Source organism: Lynx rufus, unplaced genomic scaffold, assembly GCF_022079265.1.
Source record: "Lynx rufus isolate CCGP_SWC_20201006 ecotype Redwood Valley unplaced genomic scaffold, mLynRuf1.p SCAF_5, whole genome shotgun sequence".
NCBI lineage: Eukaryota > Metazoa > Chordata > Mammalia > Carnivora > Felidae > Lynx > Lynx rufus.
In genome coordinates, this window is record NW_025814867.1 from 107,108,742 (window position 1) to 107,129,058 (window position 20,317).

The window sequence follows — 20,317 nt, forward strand, 5'->3', positions numbered from 1 at the left end:
AGATGACTAACAGACACATGAAAAGATGCTCACCATCACTAGTCATCAGGGAAATGCACATCAAAATCACAATGAGATATCACCTCACACCAGTCACAAAGATTAAAAACAAAGACGTGTTTTCTAATACTGAGATATAACAAGTGTTGGTGAGGATGTAGAGAAATGGGGACCCTTATACATTGTTAGTTGGGATGCAAACTGGTTCAGCCACTGTGGAAAACAGTCCAGAATTTCCTCAAAAAATTAAAAATAGAGATAACATACAATATAGTCATTCCACTACTGGGTTTTGAACAACAACAACAACAACAACAAATCCTGAAAACACTAATTCAAAAAGATATGTGCATCTCTATGTTCATTACACTATTGTTTGCAGTAGCCAAGATATTCAAACATCCTAAATGTCCATCAACAGACAGATAAAGATGATGTGGTATATATATACAATGGAATATTATATAGCCGTAGAGGAAGGAGATCATGCCACTTGTGACAACATGGATGGACCTAGCGGGTATTATGCTAAATGTAGTAAGTCAGACTGAGAAAGACAAATACAATATGGTTTCACTCATATGTGGACTCTAAAAACCAAAACAAATGAATAAACAAACAAAAAGCAGAATCAGACTTATAATCAGAGAACAAACTGATGGTCACCAGACAGGAGCGGGATGGCAGATGGACAAAATGGGTGAAGGGGAGTAGGAGATACAGGCTTACACTTATGGAGTGAATAAATCACAGGAATAAGAGGTACAGCATAGGAAATATAGTCAATGGTAATTTGATAGTGTCGTATAATGACAGATAGTAGCTACACTTGTGGTGAGCATAGCATAACAAATAGACTTATTGTACATCTAAAACTAATGTAACATTGTGTGTAAGTCATACTCAAAAGCATTTAAAAATATTTTTCTTAACTTGAAATAATTTTTTTAAATATTAATTTTTTCCTACATAATATTCATCTGTCATAAGTAAGCAAGTTTATACAGAACTATAGGAGAAGTAGAAGGAACATTAGTGTGTCTTCTAGAATACTGACTTCTATTACCTGAACATTTTAAAAATAAAAACAAAATTAACATGTTTTCTCCAGCTTTGAACTATACTTATGGAGTATGTGCATTAAATTTATTATCAAAATCAAAATATGCTTTTGCTTATTAGATATCCCTATAGCTGTTTACAAGGCAAAAATAAACATTCTTAAACTATTTATTAACCATGGGACATATCACTCAAAAAAACTTTTTTTTAATTTAAAAATTTTTTGTTAATGTTTATTTGTTTTTGAGAGAGAGAGAGAGAGAGAGAGAGAGAGAGAGAAAGTGAGAGCGGGGGAGGGGCAGAGAGAGAGGGAGACATAGAATCTGAAGCAGGCTCCAGGCTTTGAGCTGTCAGCATGGAGCTTGAACTCAACGGACCAGGGCTTGAACTCAACGGACCACGAGACCATGAGACCATGACCTGAGCCAAAGTTGGATGCTTAACTGACTGAGCCACCCAGGCACCTCTAAAAAAACACTTGAAAACATTTGTGTGGAGGTGAGTATTTCTAATTATGAAAGTAATATATGTTTAGGGAAGTAAATGTTGGAGAATGCAGACAAAAGTTTATACATTTAATATTCAACTTATCAAGGGTTTAAAAATAAGATACAATTACTGTTTTTAAATCTCAATTTGGAGAGTAACTTTCCTTTATTCCTTTATTAAATCTGGTAGTAATTAAATGAACCATGGAAAGTGGTAATTGGCAATAACGGTCTATTTCCTCAGCTCCTCTGTGAGATGCCTGTAGCCCTCTCCATCCAGGAGAGGACAGGCTAGGGAATCCATTTGGCTTCGTTAGAACTATCTCAGCCTTGGCAGTATGCATTATTATACACATGATATTTTGCCTAAAGGTCTGTTTTCTTTACTGTAAGTAAATTTTAAGGTAACATTTGGCTTGTTCTCATTTGTAGAGGAAAAGGAACATAAATGCCATTTTCTTATCAGAACAAAGATCACTGATACGGTATCTTTAGAGATGGGAGAGTAACCTTGGGACTTAGTTTTGCAATGTTTTACAGAATGTTTAAAAATAGTCATTCCTTAAAGCCTTCATGTGAAGAAAAATCCTGATATCCAGAATAGCTTCATCCACAATTTGTCACTGCATCGCTAGGATTTTGGTCCGGAGATCTCATTCAGAAAGAGCTAACAGTCGGCCAAAGGGATTAATTTGAAATAGACTTATTATATTAGCTTGAAAAGGTGAGTGTGATAACCACAACAACAATAGGAATAAAACACCAACCAACAGTGTGGATGCACTGACCCACTATCCAATTGTATACCTTGAAAGACTCAAGGCAGATCTTGCTATTTTACAAATCTTGTTCAACTCCGTTATTTTTAAAAAGTTTATGGAGAGGGGCGCCTGAGTGGCTCAGTCGGTTAAGCGGCCGACTTCAGCTCAGGTCATGATCTCACGGTCCATGAGTTCGAGCCCCGCGTCGGGCTCTGTGCTGACAGCTCAGAGCCTGGAGCCTGCTTCAGATTCTGTGTCTCCCTCTCTCTGACCCTCCCCCGTTCATGCTCTGTCTCTCTCTGTCTCAAAAATAAATAAACGTTAAAAAAAAAATTAAAAAAAAGTTTATGGAGAGAGCTTACCTCAGAAATTTCATTAATTTGGATGATAGATTTAACTAAGAACAATTTTAACAAAGATAGAAGGTTAACTTGATATGCTTATTGGCTGGTATCTCATTCCTACTGCTCTGCCATAGGGATGCTGACATCGATTTTAAATACTCATCCCATAATTTATGAAAAGATGATTTACTTAAAAATATCTCTGAAACCATATGACATTTAAAACAATTTTGTAAAACTACATTGTTTGAAAGTGTTATGTCCCAATAAACTCATTATAGGGTGAAAATATCATAAATAGAAAATGTATTTAATGCACTCAACCTACCACACATTATAGCTTACCCTAGCATCTTAAATATACTCAGAATGCTTACGTTAGCCCACAATAGGATAAACTCATCTAACACAAAGGCTATTTTAGCATAAAGTATTGAAGAATCATGAGAGAGGGTCCTACAACATAGCAGTAAATGTTAAATTGAAGTTTAAAGATTGTAAGTTGAGCCATCATAAGTTGGGGACCATCCATATACACACATTCTTTGAATGATACACCAAAATTTTCTAATGGGAACATCTCCAGGAAATGGAGGAAATGGTTTGCATGGCAAAGTGGACTTTATGTTTGCTTTTAGGCATCTATCTAGAAATTTACATTTTTGTTATTTGCTTGACTTATTTTTATTTAAATAAGTACATTTAAAATAATACATACTTTTGGGGCATCTGGGTGGCTCGGTTGGTTAAGCGTCCAACTTCGACTCAGGTCATGATCTCACGGTTGGTGGGTTTGAGCCCAGGTTCTGTACTGACAGCTCAGAGCCTGGAGCCTGCTTCAGATTCTGTGTCTTCCTCTCTCTCTCTGCACCTCTCCCCTCCCTCTTTCTCTCCCTCTCTCTCTCAAAAATAAATAAACATTAAGAAAGTTTATAAAATTGGGGCACCTGGATATCTCAGTTGGTTAAGAGGCTAGCTCTTGACTTCAGCTCAGATCTTGATCTCATGGCTTGTGAGTTCATGCCCCTCATGGGGCTCTGCGCTGACAGTGTGGGGCCTGCGTGAGATTCCCTTTCTCCTTCTCTCTCTTCCCCTCCCCCACTTGTGCTTTCTTTCTCAGAATAAATAAATAAATTAATTAAAAGAATTATAAAATACATACTTTTAAAGTTTTCCTATTGCATAAGACTCATGTCGAGAAATGTATTTACCCTAACACTGTATTCAGTGTATGTATGTTGTGTGTATGTGTTTTATATCTGAAAGATAGTGGGGTGCATTTATTTTTGTCCCTCTATTTATTTGTAGTTGAAAATTAAAACTCTGGAAGGAGTTATTTTTTCTGTTAAATAGAAGAAATAGAGTCTAAGAGTACAAATAGTTTATTCTGCTATAGAGATCCGTATCTATATCTGTCTATCTATCTATCTATCTATCCATCTATCATCTATCTATAATCTACTGAAATAGAGATTTTAAGGAATTGGATTGTGCAATTGTAGGGACTGGCAATTCCAAAATCTGCAGGGCAGGCTAGCAGACTGGAGATTCAGGGAGAATTTGATGTGGCAATATCAAGTTCAAAGGAAGTATAAAGGCAGAATTCCTTCTTCTTGGGGTAACTTCAGTCTTTTTTACTTTTCTTTTTTTTTTAATTTGAGTATAGTTGGGGTGTCTGGGTAGCTCAGTTGGTTATGGTTAAGTATCTGACTTTGGTTCAGGTCGTGATCTCACTGTTCCTGAGATCGAGCCCCGCATCAGGCTCTATGCTGACAGCTCGGAGCCTGGAGCCTGCTTCAGATTCTGTATCTCCGTCTTTCTCTCCCCCTCCCCTGCTCATGCTCTGTCTCTCTCTCTCAAAAATAAATAAACATTAAAAAAGTTAATTTGAGTATAGTTGACACACAATGTTACATTAGTTTGAGGTATATAATGTAAAGATTCGACAAGTGTATACACACAAGCTATACCACAAATGCAGCTACCATCTGTCACCATACAATGCTAATGCAATACCATTGACAATATTCCTTATGCTGCACCTTTTATTCTAGCTACTTATTCATTCCATAACTGAAAGTGTGTGTCTCCCATTCCCCTTCATCCATTTTGTTCATCTCCCCCAGCCCCTCAGTATTCTTTTCTTATGACCTTCAAGTGAATGCTTGAGACCAACACACATTATGGAAAATTTGGCTTTACTCAAAGTGTACTAATACAAATGTTTATCACATTAACAGAACACCTTCACAGAAGCATGTAGACTGATGTTTGACCAAATATCTGAACATCATAGCCTAGCTAAATGGAGACATAAAATTAACCATCACAGGTATAATAAAGACCACAACTTGATCTCTATTAATCTCAGTCAACTACTGTGATTACTTGAATATGTGTATTTATTTTAGAAGAAAATTGTGACATTTTCAGTTTAATTATAAATGAAACTAGTTAAGAATTAACCTTTGTTTAAAAAATACCTCATAAAAAATATAACTTCTAATTACTGAATTTATCTTTTATGAAATTAGTGTGTGATACATGAACACCCTATAATCACATATCCAATTCACCCCATAGAAGAATTAGGGACTACAATATTTACATTTTCCTTAAGAATAACGTTAGCACACATGCTTGTAATTTCAGATGTCAGACAGATAATTGAAAAGTAATAAATGAGATATTCAAGGCCAATACTTAAGGCGATTTATATGTGTGTTCTTCAGGTCTCTTCTTCTGTCCCATGTCCATCCTTTCCATCCATAAATTTCCACTCAGCCATTCAGTGGCATCAACTTTCTTGTCAGCCTCCTTTATCAAAACTTTCCTTTAGAGCTTTCATTTATACTAAAGGACAATTATGATAAATGTTTAGAAGATGGTCTCCCTTGATAGCATGAGAGATCAGAGTCCTAAGCTAAAGGAATGAATTACTGAAAATAAAGGAACTAAATAGTGTTGCTTTCCTGTAGTTTGGGTGGTTTTCCTAAGAAAATGTTTTTATTTGGTACCCATTTTGGCTCAACCAATGAATCACAGTATAACTCTGGGCCAGAATTGAAATAGAATAAAAACAGAATTGTGAGGTAGAATTGTTTTAGTAAATGCATGTATTTCTCCCAGATTTGTGACTTGATTTTTACTCTTTTTAAACAGAATTCATTAATGGCATAAAATATATCAAGTGTAATACTCTTGAGTACTCCTCCACATCTCAAGATTTGGACCAGAATAACTGAGCCAAAGAGGGTTTCTTACAGGAAATGTATATATGGGCTTTATTTTTCTATTATATATGATAATTATAGATATCTTGTTATTATTTCAATTTGTCCCATGTATTCTTTAATATTTTTCAACTTTTTCTACTTCTTTTGAATTAATTGAATCATTATTGTACTTTTGTTTATGTCCCCTACAGGCTTATTAACTATACTTCTTTGTTTTATTCATCTTTTTTGATGATTGATCTAGAATTGATAACATACACGTTTAATTTATCAATATCTACCTTCAAATATTGCTGTGTTGGTTTACATATGGCATAAGGACCTGAAAGTACTAAACCTTATTTTCCCTATTCCCATCATTTCTGCCATGGTTGCATACAATTAAATTCTGGATAGACATTATTTACTTAAACAGCTAATTATACTTTAAATAGATTAAAAATGAGAAAAAGTTATTTTATATACACTTGCATATTTTTAATCTCTGAGATTATTGTTTTCTTTGTGTAGACCCAACTTTCTCTCTGGTATCACTTTTTTTCTATGGGAAGAACTTCCTTTAAATTTTAAGTTTTTACTCTATTCTTCTAAATATGAAAAAGTTGATTTTGCTTCTCTTTGTAAGATAATTTAGATAGGAATAGAATTTTCAGTTGACATATCTATATCTTTTCTTTGTGTCTTTCAGTACTTTACAGACATTGTTCATTATCTGCTAGTTTGCACAGCCTCTGGATACTTAGGTTGTTTCCGTATCTTGGCTATTATAAATAATGTTGCAATGAACATAGGAGTGAATATATATTTTTGAGTTAGTGTTTTTGTTTCTTTAGGGTAAATACCCATACGTGGAATTGCTGGATCATATGATAGTTCTATTTTTAATATTTTGAGAACCCTCCATGCTGTTTTCCATAGTGACTGCATGGATTTACACCCCTATCAACAGTGTACAAGTGTTCCCTTTTCTCCACATCCTCACCCACACTTTTTATTTCTTGTCTTTTTTGATAATAACCATTATAACAGATGTGAGATGAAATATCATTTGATTTGCATTTTTCTGACGATGAGTGATGTTGAATATCTTTTCAAGTATCTGTTGGCCATCTGTATGTCTTCTTTGGAAAAATGTCTATTCAGGACCTCTGCTTATTTCTTAATCAGATGAATGATGATGGCTTTGATATTGAGTTCTGTGAGTTCTTTATATATTTTGTATATTAACCCTTTATCAATTATATGATTTGCAAACATTTTCTGCCATTAGGTAGGTTGCATTTTTATTTTGTTGATCATTTATTTTGCTGTACAGAACCTTTTTAGTTTGATGTAACCTGCTCTTGAGATTCTTATTTAGTTCTTCCATATATAGTGTGTCTTTTTGCTTCTCTTTCTTTTAATATTTTTTATCATTGGCCTTTTAATCATTTGTCAGACAGGTTTTAGCTTTTTTTTCCCCTCTTCTTCTTCACTGTTGGGTTTGTTGAACTTCTTGAATCTGTAAATTTATTTTTTATCTATTTTAAAATGATTTGGCCATTATTTCTTTGTGCATGGGCCATGCTAATCTTCTCTGTATCATTCCAGTTTTAGTATATGTGCTGCCAAAGTGAACACTGGCCATTATTTCTTTAAATATTCTTTCTGCCCTCCCTTGTTCCTTCAGGGTCTCCAATTACACATGCAGACAATTGACATTTTTCAATAACACACCAAACAGTGGCCATTTTTACTTTTCAGTCTTATTTCTCTCTGTGCTTCATTTTGAATAGTTTCTATTCATATATCTTTATGCTCACTGATATTTTTCTCTTCCATGCCTAATTTGCTTTTAATCGCATCCTGTGTGCTTTTCACTTAAGATATTGCATGTCAAGTCTACAAATTCCATTTGGGTCTTTATAATATCTTCCATCTCTCTTCTTTATGTGTTCATATTGACATTTCGATTATAGATCATGTTCATGATATTTATAATAGCTATCTTAACAACCTTGTCTATAAATTTCATCATCTCCATTATTATGAGGGTCTGGTTCTACTACTTGATTTTTCTCCTGCTTTGGTTTATATCTTCCTGCTTATTTACATGCTTGATAATGTTTTATTAAATGTTGGACAATTTTTAATTTTATGTTGTTTGTTTCTGGATTTTATTGAACTCCTTTAAAGAATGTTAGATTTTGTTCTGATGCATACATAAGTAGCTTGTGGTAATTTTATCCATTAAAACACAACATTAAGTTTTGTTTGGAGAGGTCTTACATAGATTTTATCTCTGGGAATAATGTAATCCCAACTGCTGAAGTGTCACACATCTGTTAAGACTCTACCCAATGTTTCCATTATTATAAGGTCTTTTTACACAAATTATTTACAGTTTGTGTGAGCTCTGAGTAGTATTGCTAATCAGTGATTCATGCTTGGACTATGGGAGTCTCTGTTAACACATGCATGCATCAGTACTCAATCAATGCTTAAAGCATCCTTCTTAAATTTTTCATTGTTCTATGTGCAGTTCCTTCATCCCTTGAATTCTACACCATAAATTTTAGCTGTCTAGATATTCCAAACTTTAATTGCTGTATCTTCAACTCAGTGAGACTATCAGGCTTTCTCCTGGAAACTTCATCCTAGCAATAAGCTAGAGTATTGTAGGACCCAGTTCATTTGTTTCTCTTCTCTCAGGGATTATAGCCCAATGGGACTTGTTTTTCAATGTCTGAAAATGATTGTTTCATATATTTTGTCTGACTGTTAAATTGTCAGATGTTTTGTTTATGGTATGAGAGCAATTCTGAAGCAGAATTCTAAGGCATTCATATGCATGAACTTCTCTAGGTCTAAAAATGATTTTGTGGAAGGAAAAGTATTAATAGCTACCTAGGTCATACATTTATTAAAAATTTGGAATCTAGTAGTTTAAACTATTAAGTTCAAATTACATATTTTATCTTAACCATACACAAAAATCAACTCAAATCAGATTAAAGACTTAAATGTAAGACCTGAAGCCATAAAACCACTAGAAGAAAATATAGGCAATAAGCTCCTTAGCATTGATTTTAGCAATAATTTTTTTAATTTGACACCAAAAGAAAGGCAACAAAAACAAAATAAACAAGCTTAATTACATTAAACTAAAAAGCTTCTGCACAGCGAAGGAAACTATCAACAAAATTAAAAGGCAACCTATGGAATGAGAAAAAATATTTGCAAGCCACATATCTGATAAGTGGTTAATATTCAAAATATACAAAGAACTCAGCAATTCAATAAGCAAAAAATAAAATAAAATACCCCAACCAAAAAGGACCAAATTGACATTTTTCCAAAAACATACAGATAGTTAACAAGTACTTGAAAAAGTGCTCAACATTATTGACCATCAGGGAAATGTGGATTCAAATCATAAAGAGATATCTCACACATGTTAGGAATGCTTTTAACAAAAAGACAAGAAATAACAAACACTGGTGAGGATGTGAAGATAAAGGAATCCTTAATGTAAACTGGTATAGCCATTTTGTAAAACTGTATGGAGGTTCATCAAAAAATTAAAAATAGAATTACCATATGATCCAGCCATGCTACTTCTGGGTATATAAATTCAAAGGAAACTAATCATTATCTCAAAGAGATATCTGTATTCCCATGTTTATAGCAGCATTATTCACAGAAGCCAAAGTATAGAAACAGCCTAAGTGTTTACTGGCAGATGAACAGGTTACAAAAATGTGATATATATATGTGTGTGTGTGTATACATGTATACATATATATATATGTATATATATATACATATATATTATATTCAGCTTTTATTTATATATGTATACATGTATACATATATATGTTATGTATACATGTGTACATATATATATTATATTCAGCTTTTAAAAAGAAGGAAATTCTGTCATTTGTGACAACATGGATGAAATTGGAAAGCATTATGCTAAGTGAAGTAAGACAAACAAGGAAAGGAAAGTACCACATGGTATCACTTACATTTGGAATCTAAAACAAAAACAAAAACAAAAAAGAAAAACTCATGAGAGAGAGTAGAAAAGTGGTTGTCAGAGGCTGGGTTGTGGGGGGAAATAGGAAGAGATTGGTAAAAGGGTACAAATTTTCAGTTATAAGATGCATAAGTTTTGAGAATTTAATGTATAAATGGTAACTAGAGTTGATAATGACATTTTGTATAATTGAAACTTGCTAAGAGAATAAAACCTACATGTTCTCACCAAAAGAAAAAAAAAGGTAAATATGTGAGGTGGTGGATGTGTTAATTAACTACATGGAAAGGAATCCTTTCCTACTCACAAGAAAATCCTTCCAAATGCTTTAAATTTCACAAATTAAAAGAATACATATTATTAATCCAGACCTCTTAAACACCCCTCTGCCATTTACAAACTTCATCAAATATCTTACACTCTTTGGTTGACAAAATCACAAACCCATAAGTATATATTTTAATTAAAATTAAAAATCAGGGGCGCCTGGGTGGCGCAGTCGGTTAAGCGTCCGAGTTCGAGCCCCGCATCAGGCTCTGGGCTGATGGCTCAGAGCCTGGAGCCTGCTTCCGATTCTGTGTCTCCCTCTCTCTCTGCCCCTCCCTCGTTCATGCTCTGTCTCTCTCTGTCCCAAAAATAAATAAACGCTGAAAAAAAAAAATTTCCTTGCGTTTCTTTAAAAACACATTTAAAAAAAAAATAATAAAAAATAAAATTAAAAATCAGAGAGATTACCAGTGGGATTAATGCTGACAATTACAATATCTCTAAACTACTAAATTAGTTCTTTGAATTTACTTTATTTTTAAATTTAACTTTAAAATATTGTGGGGATTGAGAAGATAATTTACCAACTCTGGGAGAAATGTTAGCATCTCAAGCAATTTGAGTCTACTAAAATGATAATTTGTGATTGTTAAATCCCACCTTCACAAAAAACTGACATTGTTTATTCAAGATTGTAGACAAAGCAAGGGATTTAGGGACAGTATACATCTTGAGTTTTCTCCAGTCACAGATAAACATTCTGATTCCTCTTTTTTTTTATAAACAAGGGTTCCCAAGTCTGCATGTTATTCAATTGGTATTCTTTAATCTGATATGGTTAGATGAAAATCTTCACAGCTATGCAGGTATAGCAAACTTCATTGATTTCTCAGTGGAATCTGCATTTCCTTAGCTTTAGGCAACAATTCCATATTCATTTTAATGACATCCCATTGTATCTTGAATATCTCATATTTTTTTCTTCCTCTGAAATCCCAACTCTAAAGTTATGCTAATGAAACTTTCTGAAACATATAATCTATTCTAGAATTTTCTTAGAATCTACCTGTCATTTCTGGCTTCTATTCTTCCCTTAATTTTGAAAGCATTTACCCATCATTAGTCTTATGGCATATTTTCCTTTTATTATGAGTTTGTTAGGATTACTGACAGGTGTTCTGAAATTACATCTATGAATTCATTTGACATTGTTGGATAAATTTTCTGAGTTTAGTATCCTAATTTCATTGAAACAATTATATGCATTCTTATACTTTCCTCACTCAACTTATACCTCTGCTTTATTTATTCTGCCCTTTCTAGGGTTTTTTTTTTTCTGAAGAAAAGGGAAGTAAAATTTGTTACACAGTTCTTTCTACTTTCTCTCACTTATTAACAGGACACTCTGTTCATCAAACAATAGATCTATGCTTTCACTCTTTTTCTGAACATGATTTATTGTCGCTTAACAATCATTGCTTCAATTTCCAGTATTCCATTTTGATGCCCCTTTGGGTTTATAAACAAAAGCTATTGTAGAAATGCTTTTGCTTCACAGGAAAAAATGCTTTAAAAATTCAATTAACTTTAGAAAAAAAGTCATTTTTTCAAATCACTGTAGTTAAGGAATTCTCAGTTATTGATTGTCCTTTTGCAGCTAAAATAAACAACTTTATGTCACTAGCCTACCATTCTGGTGGATTTGAATTTACTTAGAATTACCACACAGCCAATCATTTAACTAAATTCAATTTTTGGTTGAAAATCTCTGAGTCCTATAATATTACTGGGAGTGGCAAATTTTATTTTTGCTCCATAGAATAAGTTTTTCCAACCCTGCTAAAACTTATGACAAAGAAGTCTAATTTTTAACCCTCACTGATTTAAATACTATTTTAAGGTTGAAATATTATTTTATAAATATGAATTGCTTCAGCAAAACACCACTGCAAAAACCAAATAATGCAAAAGGAATACATGTTACTAAAAACAAAAATGTCACTAAACATATTGCAATCTATAAGTATTTCTCATTTAAGTCCAAGAAAGGACATCATGTTGTTATTAACATGAGACCATTAGATATCTTGCAATAGTGACACTGAAATATTAATCTGTCCTAGAAAGCAATTTTCTTTCTTTTTTTTTTTTTTTTTAATTTTTTTTTTCAACGTTTATTTATTTTTGGGACAGAGAGAGACAGAGCATGAACGGGGGAGGGGCAGAGAGAGAGGGAGACACAGAATCGGAAACAGGCTCCAGGCTCTGAGCCGTCAGCCCAGAGCCCGACGCGGGGCTCGAACTCACGGACCGCGAGATCGTGACCTGGCTGAAGTCGGACGCTTAACCGACTGCGCCACCCAGGCGCCCCAGCAATTTTCTTTTTATTTTTATGAACAAGAGTAATTTGTGGTCCATAAGTAGAGAGGGAAATGATTTTAATGATAATAATCATAGAAGAAATTAATGCTAGCATACTTACAAATAATATTCTCTTCTACAAAAAAAGATTTCATCATGATTGTATGCAAAACACAACATCTCTATGTTTGTCATGGAGAATGTGAGTATAGCAGATGATATGAAATAACTCCTAAAATACTTGTATTAATATAGTGAATTATTAAAAGAAGAATGGGTTATTATAGTATTGTTACCTAAATTAGGTTTAACATATCTGTATATGTTTTATCATCAAATAGAAAAATAGTTTTTGTCATAATCAATAGCCTAAGTATGTTCAGATATTTTTTACCAAATTAAGAATATTACTGCATAAAGCAAGTTTTAATAAACTGTGTAGATGCATACTGTGAGAATTGCAAATGCCTCCATTTTTGAGAACTTAACCCACCATTGATAGCCAGGAAAAAATACATTAGAAACACCTAGTGTTTGGCACCCAGTTGTGAAATTTTGCTGAGTTCTGATAATGCTGGGCACTGACAGCCTGGTGGAGTGGGATCTGAGGCCAGCTTCTTTAGGTTCAGCATTTCTGCACTAGGATTGCCAAACATTAGGGAACACGAAGAGGAGGGTACACACTTCAATTAGTTATTTTACAGACACAACAGCTCTTTGCTTCTGCAAAATTTTCTTCTACTTTTTATCTAAATGTCTTCCATTTCTTAAAGCTCTACGAAAGAGAAATTGATTCAGGTACCATACCTTTTTGCAGATTGCTGGCTGGTAAAATGCAATGTGATGGGCAAAAACAAATGTGAAATCACATGCACTTGTCTTTTCAGTTTTCAGTTTTAAATTGAAGTGTTTAGCTTACTTATAACTTTTCTGCCATGTTATGGTAAGTACAGGTCTAATTTTATTTTATTTTTACAGATTTTCTCAACATTTTATTAACTACATATTTCATAATATATGTCTGAAAACTGCCACCTTAAGCATAGAGTGCACTGAAAGGTATACATATTTTTAAGAGTAATAAATAGTGTTAAAATAATTATCTTGTTAAAAATAATTTACTCTTTTGGATGGATTATGGAGAATTTTTCTCATCTTTACATTTTTCCCATTGAACTTATTTTTATAATTAATGAATAATCTATTATCTTTAAAAGTGGATTTATACTACAACCTATATTCAAGTTTAAACATAGAATCTCATTCTCATGTCAGTAAGATTTGTATTGAGATAACTAATCAGGCAGAAATAAGCACATATCAACAAAAGTCTTTTTAATGACAGATTACTGTAGTATAACTCTATCCTAAAATTCTACATAGTTCTGAGGTACCTGGGTGGCTCAGTGGGTTGAGCATCTGACTCTTGATTTCAGCTCAGGTCATGATCCCAGGGTCAGGAGATGTAGCTCCGCATTGGGCTCCACACAGAGCATGGAGCCTGCTTGAGATTCTCTCTCTCCCTCTGCCCTTTCCCCTGTCATGTGCACGGCTGCTCTCTCTTTCTCTATCAAATAAATAAATAAATAAATAAATAAATAAATAAATAAAATTCTATAGCCTAAAACTATATATTCAAAATGAGCAATGTGATAACAGAATCGGTAAGTTACTATAATACTTCTTCCTATATATAAAATATATTTCACATTAAAAAAAATGTTTATTTATTTATTTTTGAGAGAGTGAGTGCACAAGCGGGAAGGAGCAGAGAAAGAGGGAGACAGAGAACCGAGAGCAGGCTCTGCACTGACAGCACAGAGCCTGATGTGGGGCTCTAGCTCATGAACTATGAGATCGTGACCTGAGCCAAAATCAGATGCTTAACCAAATGAGCCACCCAGGTGCCCCTATATTTCAAATTCTTTAAAAATGTTTATTTGTTTATTTTGGAAGAGAGAGAAAGGGGCAGAGAGAGAGGGAGAGAGACAGAGAGAGAGAGAGAGAGAGAGAGAGAATTCCAAGTACACTCCTCACTATCAGCACAGAGCCCAATGCTGGGCTCAAACTCACGAACTTTGAGATTATGACCTGAGCTAAAATCAAGAGTTGAACGCTCAACCAACTAAACCACCCAGGTGCCTCTATTTCAAATTTTAATATATTTTGTTACATATAATTTTTATAACACACACCAGTAAGAATAAAAACATACTATTTCAAATACACATGTTTAGAAATGCTTCTGAGTAGGGGCGCCTGGGTGGCGCAGTCGGTTAGGCGTCCGACTTCAGCCAGGTCATGATCTCGCGGTCCGTGAGTTCGAGCCCCGCGTCAGGCTCTGGGCTGATGGCTCAGAGCCTGGGGCCTGCTTCCGATTCTGTGTCTCCCCCTCTCTCTGCCCCTCCCCCGTTCATGCTCTGTCTCTCTCTGTCTTAAAAATAAATAAACGTTGGAAAAAAAAAATTTAAAAAAAAAAAAAAAAAGAAATGCTTCTGAGTAAAATATTAAATTTAATATATTTTTGAAAAATGTGTTTGAAGTCAGATAAATAATTATAATATATTGACATTTTTAAAGCTTTAAATATATAGAACTTTGATGAAGCCATCTATAGGAAACCATCTCAGACTCTTTTTAATTGATAAAATATAAGACTACCTTGTTTCTCAACACATATAAGTGTTACATTAAGTGTTTAAAAAGAGTTTGATTTCTTCAATCTAAGCCAGAAAATGTGCTACAGAAATATTATAAATGTCCAGGCAATATTTTCAGCAAGCAAACATATTCCACTCCCCACTTCCACACTAAGAATACACTTAAACTGACATTACAAGATCTTAATTTAGTGGGTTAGAATTAATTATGTTCCACTCTATCTTGTGATTGGTAGAAATGTTTACTTCTCCTCTGCCTCCCTTAGTGCTTAAAAGTTCTGTTGACTTCACCATGAACTTCAAGGTGAACTTCATAGGTTCACGGAGAGGTTTATTCATTTTGGCAGAAAAAAAGGCTGACTCTATACATAGCTAAGCTTTAAACTACATTCCTGTACCGTGCAAAACCATCAACATTTTCTCCACAACTGGCTATTTTCCATTTGTGATATGATGAAAAGCAAAACAAGTTAGCTAAGGAACCAGAATTCTTTTCAATGCTGGAAAAGTGGGCATGGGGGTGGGAGTGGCAGCAGGAGGGGGGGGGGGGAGAGGGAGAGAAAGAGAAAGAAAACAAAACAAAAACAAAATGCTAAGGATACAATTTTGGTTACATGTGCACTGTATCAATCTTTCAATCTAATTTCATTTTAAGATAGACATTGGATGATCTTTAATTTTTTCCCTTGAAAGCTGTCAAATTCACTAGAAATACAAAAATAAATTTAACTTACCTAAACTAATCAAGTAAGTAACCTTTCTGTTAGTATTCGAGAAAGGAAGAATAAATATAATTCCAGACAACATATATACACAGAACTGTACTCCACTTTGTAATGCCAATTTCAGTCTTGAGGCACAGTATGCTTGCATTCATCCTTGGTCTCTATTTATTGGGTAAGTTAAGTGCTCCCCAAATTTGCAAGCATGGTTATAAATTATTGTTTTATTTTATTTTATTTATGGACAAGTTTAGTAAAGCATGAAGCTTTCTTTCCCCTGAACATTTGAAATATGGAAGTTTTAACATACCCCCTTGTCTATTCCTTCCTTCTTCTTATATATATTCTAATGCAGCATTATTACCTCACAACTTCAGGGGGAAATCTGTAGATATGACAAAATACTTTATAATTCAGTTAAAAAAGCCAAAACATTGGGGCGTCTGCGTGACTCAGTTGGTTAAGTGTCAGACTTCAGCTCAGGTCATGATCTCACAGTTCCTAAGTTCAGGCCCCGTGTCAGGCTCCTTGCTGACAGCTCAGAGGTTGGAGCCTGCTTCAGGTTCTGTGTCTCCTCTCTCTCTGCTCCACCCCCACTCACGCTTTCTCTCTCAAAAAAAAATTGTTTTAATTACAAAGAAAAGCCAAAATATTTACAGTAAAGTAGGGAACTTAGGTTTCTTATATTTGGATATTTTAAGCAATGGGGAGAACAGTACTATCCTAAATCTCTGATTATTATTTTTAGAACCTAGTACAGAATTCCGAATTCTCAGACCATTAACATGTAAAACATTCTAAGAGGATATTGCTGTGAAAATTAAATGTAGCTGTTCATTGTAATGCTTTTAAATGCTCTGCCATTCTTAATTCACATCAATCAATTGCAATCATTAATCAAGCTGAATGCAATGGTTTGGGCGAACACTTAATATTGATTCTAGCTTAAATTTCACTGCAATTATAACTTAATGATAAGTAGTATGTGTAATATTTAAATATAATCTAGTTTAAACTGTCAATTAAGTGACAGCAGTGAAAAAGGACAAGTCCTGTGACCCGAACAGAAATTATAAGGAAACCTTTTCTGAAATGGATAAGGAAAGAAGCCAAAGGATTAAAAGAGCAAGAGGAAGTTGATATTAGTTGATAATGTTAAACTTACTGTTGAACTATGCCAACACTAACATGTTTACAGGGATCCTCTAAGACCAAATGGAAGAAAAACCAGATGCACCAACAAACAGAACAGTCATTTGGGTGTCAGAAGAAAGCATTGGTTTCAAACTCCCAAGGATTTTCTGCTGAAATTCAAGGTTGCCTTCCTAGGTGGAAAGTTCAAACACTTATTTTTCACAAAATACAACATTTAGAAAAGGAAGCCGGTCACTTAATTATTTCCTGGATCAAATGTGTTGCTCAGATTTTCCTGAGTCAACCAATCAATCAGCTTTGTGTTAGTCCCTTAATTTCACTGATTCTAATTTTCTTCATCTGAAAATGAATGTTTCCACCAAATAATTCATAAGGAAAAAACCTTTATTTCAGCAGTTTGATTTGAGGAAAAGTATATTTCTAGACCTACTTGAAGGAATACTCTATGAGAGATGCTTAAAATGTGGCTCCCTGACAAGCAGCATTGGCATCACCCAGGAACTCACTGGAAATGCAGATTCTCAGGCCTTCTACTAATCAAATCAGAAGCTCCAGTGATTCCAACACAGACTGAAATTTGAGAACCATTGCTCTCAGGCATGGTATTTGTTAGACAAAAACAGGAAGTATCAAATGCAAAATGGCTGACTTTTCTCTCCAAAATCACACCAAACTGACAAATACTTAACAGCAAAAATTACAAAAAGAACAACTAGTAAATAAATACCCAGCAATACCAACACTTTAGGGAGTTATTGACTATATCTAGTCACTATATCTAGTGACTATGTCTATTCACCTGCTGACTATATCTGTAAGCAATTTCTGAAAAGGAAAATATAGACAAAATCCAAATCATGCCAAAACCCAGTGGATAGGAGAAATTATCACATATAATTAAAATAGTAAGTTTTTGGGGCGCCTGGGTGGCGCAGTCGGTTAAGCGGCCGACTTCAGCCAGGTCACGATCTCGCGGTCCGTGAGTTCGAGCCCCGCGTCGGGCTCTGTGCTGACGGCTCAGAGCCTGGAGCCTGTTTCCGATTCTGTGTCTCCCTCTCTCTCTGCCCCTCCCCCGTTCATGCTCTGTCTCTCTCTGTCCCAAAAATAAATAAACGTTGAAAAAAAAATAAATAAAATAGTAAGTTTTTGAAAAATCTTTGTTTGCTTTTCAGGAGAGCTGGAGAGCCTAAATTCAAAGATCACTGCAGTAGAGGCAGGGATAATAAAGGTGCTAATGAAAGTAGATTCAATTAGTTTAAAGACTGAGGAAGAGCTGATCAGTCTCATGTGCAGATATAAGCCACAAACCCAGTGATAAAACAGTTCTGACATTGGAAATGGTCAGAGTACCCAAGACTTTGGAATGTGTTCCAAGTAATATTAAATGTTATGGAAAGAAGAAAGAAATATATTTCCATGTGGGAAAACATATCGCCAACCTGAAGTGAATCTGTAATCCCTCTATCCCTAACTACACACTCACGCATAAACTCATCACAGCTGCCATTGCTATGCATTAATCAGATGCTACATGTACATCCACAAGTGACAAGAGCATAGGCAATTACTACTACTAATACCAAATATCTTTATCTCTGTATATCTATGTATCTCTGTAGATATACTCAAAGTCTAAGTATTTGAAGAACTTCAACTGCATAAGAGGCAAAAAAAGAAAGGAAGAAAAGAAACACACACACATGCACACAACATTGCAAAGATGACTAAACCCCCTGGAGAAAATTAATATGGGGGCAAAATTCATCAGACTGCATCGCATAAAGCTGTAGAAAGAAGCAAATATAAATAATATACAAAAAAACAATTATAGGTATAAAAGATGAAAATAGGAAATTATATATCAAAACTAGATTGGAGCAATAAAACAAATAGCTGGTTCTTTGCAAAGATCTAGAAGGACAATATAGCTTTGAAGTCTGAAAAAAATAAAAGAATTAAGGGAACATGAAGAAAACATATAAAGGATCTAAACAAGATAATAAGTATAAATAAAGAGAATATTAAAGTTTAAATGAATACTATAATCATATTTATATCAACAATTTTGAAAGTCTAGCCAAAATGGTTAATTTTCCAGAAAGGATTACGTAACTTGCTAAAGTCACACAGGTTGATGGAATCAGTTTGGTCTGAATACAAATTTTTTCCTATCAGACATCTGCTTCGTCATCCCCAACCTCCTTCTGGCATTGCTGGTGATGACTTTGGTCAGATATCCACCTTCCTTCACTGTGCCAAATATTTCAGGGAAAACAGGCAATCTTCATAACCCCAGAAGGTGGAATCAAAATGGGTTTAATCCAATTCCAAAACCATGTATCAAATCAACCATCCTTCTTCCATTGATTTGAAATAGCAGCATTGTCATTCTTTTAGATCCCATATATATGAGGCGACTGGGTGTCTCAGCGGGTTAAATGTCAGACTCAGTTTCAGCTCATGTCATGATCTCACAGTTTGTGAGTTTGAGCTCCCCATCAGACTCTATGTTGGCAGTGTGGAGTCTGCCTGAGACTCTCTCTCTCCCTCTCTCTCTGCCCATCCCCCACTCTTGCTGTGTCTGTCTCTCTCAAACAAATAAACTTAAAAAAAAGATCCCATATATATGCAGATCTATTTCTAGAATCTCTTGTTTTGTTATTTTATTGATCTACTTGGATATTACCTGTATTAATACAATATGTCTTTGAAAACTACACCTATTTAAATTTTTTCATATGTGGTAACAGAATTCCCATATTACTTTTCTCATTTGATACTAATTATTCTTAAGTAGTAATAACTTTGATCTCAGTAAATATATTTTTATAATTTGCCTTTGAAATCATTGAAATAGCTATTTGAAGGTTCTTAAAACTTTTAATTCTACTATTAATTTCTTATTTATTTTCTATCTTATATTCCTATCACCATTTAACAACTATGCTCTTGTTATACCAAGTAATTTTAGAACAAAGGAAAATGAAATTTGTTTAAATAACATGAAGGGTTGCCAAAAGTTGGATTATTTCCCTATTTTAATTTTTTTGTTTTCATCTATCATTTTGAAAAAAAAATCTTTCTGATAATTCCCTGTGTGCTAGAACTTTCACATTTCCTCATTTATTAATTATTCATTAAGATGTCTTTAACATGTAGTCTTCTTCCAGTTTTTAGATGAAGTAAAGATATGCTAATCTTCAGAATGTCATTCAACTTAAAATTTTCAGTACCATGGAT

At 34.1% G+C, this 20,317-nt stretch overlaps 1 pseudogene; it reads right to left on the bottom strand.

Annotated features, from left to right (window-relative positions):
- Positions 1–7,418: 7,418 nt before the first annotated feature.
- Positions 7,419–7,511, bottom strand: LOC124527381 (uncharacterized; annotated as a pseudogene).
- Positions 7,512–20,317: the final 12,806 nt, after the last annotated feature.